Genomic DNA, 4,085 nt, shown 5'->3' with positions numbered 1-4,085 from the left:
ATCACTCAACCTCTCCTCTTAATACAAAAAGTGCTGTTTGGGAACCTCTTAATTGCTTACCCTACTCCACAGTATAATGAAAGTGATAACTAGAAAATAATTCCATGGAGCACAGATTTTCTCTTTATATAAAAAGGTAGTATTTATTGGATACATTAATAATAAAGCAAAAGTATATAATTACAGATATAGAAACAGATACAAATACAGATATACTGGTACCATGGTTTACAAACTTAATGATGTGCATGACTCTGATCATAAACTGAATAGGAGGAGAATCAAATCAAATTTCCACACAAGGTCAACACTGAACCTAACCATAGAATTTGACTGTGTTCTTCTCTAATTTATCTTGCAAACAGAACTATGGAAATGATTAATTTCTGGAACTGTGCATCCACAAACTCTCTCTAGAGAGACACTGCCCAAAATGTATACACACGTCAGCAGTTTGCTGTACTAACAAATGTCTAAAGGCTGATGGCCACCATTTTGAGCACTTCTTGTAATTGTAGAGGCCAAAGGTAACTTGAGTTAATCCCATGATGTCTCAGTAGATTTAGAATTAAAGTGTTTACACAAGTGTTTATGTCCCTGATATACACATTTTGATGGATTAGCAAACTAAAAAATAAACTGAAGTCCTTACCTACCTTCTTTGAATTTGCAAAATGACTTGAACACCTATAGTCTTGTCACCTCATCATTGTTTTCTACTGTGTAAGGACAATACATTTAAACGATCTCTTCATTTATCTTTAGAGCTCTAAGACTACCTTGGCTTACAGGAACCACATGAGTTTGTCATGAAGCTTTGTAAGGCAGCCTTTATATCTTTGTTCCTCAGGCTGTAGATCATGAGGTTCAGCATAGCGAAGCTGTAAAAAACAGACGTCAGTTTATCAGTGTTTAAAGAATAGTTAGTTCAGGGCTTCAAATACAAGAACAACAGCATCCCATAGAAAACTATAACTGCTATCATATGTGACCCAGAGGTGGAAAGTTTTTTTCCTCCTTTCTGATGAGAATATTCTTAGAATAGACAGGACAAGGTTGAAATAAGATATCAGAACTATGGTCACGGAAAACTCAGTGTTTGAAGCTGCAAATATTTTCTGGAACTGATGTGTCAAAGAGGGCAACATTAACAGAGGCATGATATCACAGTAAAAATGATTGATGACATTGGAAGAGCAGTAAGATACAGAGAATATGCAAGATATAACTAAAACAGCTGTGCCAAAGCTATATAAGAAGGTAAAGGACATCCGCAGCAGGCCGACCATCGGAGACACCACCATTATGTAGGGCAAGGGTTTGCAGATGGCCAAGTAGTGGTCCTAGTCCATCACAGCCAGCATGAAGACCTCAACCACAATGAAAACAGGGAATCCCCCATCTGGGTGGTACAGGCAGAGTACAAGATGGTTTTCTTATCTGCTAAGAAGTTACTCAGCATTTAAGAGCAACAACAGTGGTGTTTCTGAAATTTATAATAGCCAGATGTCAGAGGAAGAAGTACATAGAGGAAGAAGTTTGCAGTTTGCAGTGCAAACTGGTGATGTTGATGATACCCAGGTTGGTCATCACAATCAGTCCATAGATGCCCATGAAGATGAGGAAGAGGGGAATCTGAAGTTCTGTTAAGTCTGAGGTGCCTATGAGAACAAATTCAGTGACCAGGCTCATGTTTCCAAGAGCCATGTAGGTATTGGAAAACCATTTGTCCTGGGAAGAAAAGAAGGAGTTGGGAATTCAAAGAAGATCATTTGTAGGTCTATCATGAGCAACTTAAGACAATTCTGTGAGTGGAAAGTAGATCAAATCATGTCTTAATCCAGCTCCATTAATAAGCTTAAAGTTCTAGGACAAATAATTACGGTATAGTTTCCCAAAGTTTGAGAGAGAGAGAGAAAATGAAAGTAAGACAGAATGATGATGAATCAGCTTCATGGCATAGTTTGAGTATTTACTCCCTTGGAACTATATCAAAATTTAATATATTCTTAGATTGTAGAAAATAAATTAGCACTTGATGGTCGTATTATTATTGAGGATGGGAACAGATTAATGGAGGATACAATAACTGGGTTACAACTTAACCTGGAGAATTAATACATTCAGAGAAATCATAATTATTTAGATTTTATTCTAATGTAATTATTTGCTATTGGGAAGATTCTCAGTCAGGTAGAGAAATAACATGATCACATTTAAGCTTTATAAAATTGCTCAGGATGTTAAGCAGATAATGGATTATTGACCTGGAAAAAGAGCTAGAGCTGAAGCAAATAAACAAATAATAACTGGAAAAAATAAACAAACAAAAAACTGAATCAACTGTTGTGGAATTTCTGGAGAAATTAATACTGGCTTAAGCCAAAGTGTAGAAACGTGTCAGAGTTGGTAAATTTGATATCTGGGAAGCGAGATGCTCTTGACATAGCTCTTATGATCAACTTTCTGAATAGTATATGAAGGATGATTTATGAAGTGTGGATTAAGGCCAATATTTAATCATTTTTTCTCCCATTGTGTCAACACCCATGGCAAATATTAGGGGGTATGGTTTAGAATGAAATGATCAAAGTGATGTTTTGAATATAGTAATACTAAGATTCAGATGTTCATGAAATATTTAGACAATTATTTTGAAAACCTGCTGTTTACCTCAGGAACACAATGGTGAAGTGTTATTTGTGAAAACTTGAGGAATACCCAACCAGGTCGTACATCTGTGACTGATTATTCTTTTCATCTATTTTGAGATTAATTTTTCCTTTTTCACTTTTTGATTTTTGTTTGATTTTCTGGCTCAAACTCCTGATGAGTTCCCGGTTCAATCTGCTTTAGGATCCACTGGAGGATTTCCGTCCATTTGCAAATTTTAATTTTCTAATGCTAAGCTTCAAGGTGGTACTTTAAGTGTCCTCTTCCATTTCTCTGTCTTGCCTTGTCCTTTCTGAGTTGCAGTTTTGTATTTTATCAGCATATTTTATCTATTTTTCTCCTTGAAAAACATATTCATTATCAGCCTAAATGAATGCTTCCAGATTTTATCAGCTTTTCTATTTCTATTGAAACCTACGGTGCTACTGATTTGGTGCTTCATTTGCAAATGTGATAAACAATTTCAAAGAGTAACCATTATTAAAATCATAGTGATCCTATTTTCCTTTTTCTTTCTGTTTCAAAGATACAGATTACACTAATTTTTTTTTTCATTTTCTTTTTTATCGGTACCGGGCATCGAACTCATGACTGCCTGCTTTACAAGGCTGACACATATGCCGCTGAGCTAAATCCCCAGCCCCTGATTGCAGTAATTTTTAAACTTTTTTTCCATCACCTGTGAAACATGAACTTTTCAACTTTGAGAACACTGCATAAATGAAACTTTGGCATAAATGTTCTCAATGAGCAAGAATGCCTTTTTGGTAGTTATTTCAGTTCTAATTGGAAAACATAAATAGATGGACCATATTTGACATACTGTATTACAAAAACATTATGAATCTTGGAAGGCAATATTTGCATAGATAAATGCTTATGCTCATAAACAATTAAGTTCACAAACAAAAGCATTGGGCAAAATTTGCCTAACATTCCTGAGTTCCATAATGGGTGAGGAAGACTACTGGGCCCCTCTTCCCTGCAGAACGATGACGTGGACCTCTTCTCCACAATCATGAAAAGAAGTCTGTGAACCAATGCATCACTGGATATGAATCTATGTAATGCCTGTCCCATCCACAATGAAAGTGCAATGACTAACTTTAAGACCTGTTTTGGATCTTCTAAGGACAGTGTACCAGAGAAGGACATCTGTCCACTTCTGATTGTGCTGCCACCTTCAGTGCTTCTGCTGCTGTTCCTCTAAACTGCATGCTCAAAACCTGGAGCAGAGCTTGGTGATTCACAAATTACAGGTGGCTTTTTAACCAAGGTAATACTCAGAATTGCTCTCTTGAGAAACTCTGTCTCCAGGACTTAACCACACACTTTCAGACTTTTTTTTAGCCTGAACCTGACTTAGGGAAATGAATCCAAGTCTATTGCACCTAAGGGACACAGGGATTAAT

General features: G+C 36.3%; 1 pseudogene; it reads right to left on the bottom strand.

Moving 5' to 3' along the window:
• Positions 1 to 775: 775 nt before the first annotated feature.
• LOC100724261 (olfactory receptor 8J2-like) lies at positions 776 to 1,707 on the bottom strand (annotated as a pseudogene).
• Positions 1,708 to 4,085: the final 2,378 nt, after the last annotated feature.

Source organism: Cavia porcellus, unplaced genomic scaffold (assembly GCF_034190915.1).
Source record: "Cavia porcellus strain 051 isolate PalLab524CR breed Dunkin Hartley unplaced genomic scaffold, mCavPor4.1 scaffold_17, whole genome shotgun sequence".
Taxonomy (NCBI): domain Eukaryota; kingdom Metazoa; phylum Chordata; class Mammalia; order Rodentia; family Caviidae; genus Cavia; species Cavia porcellus.
The sequence above is the reverse complement of the archived record's forward strand: the minus strand, read 5'-3'. Positions and strand labels throughout refer to the sequence as shown.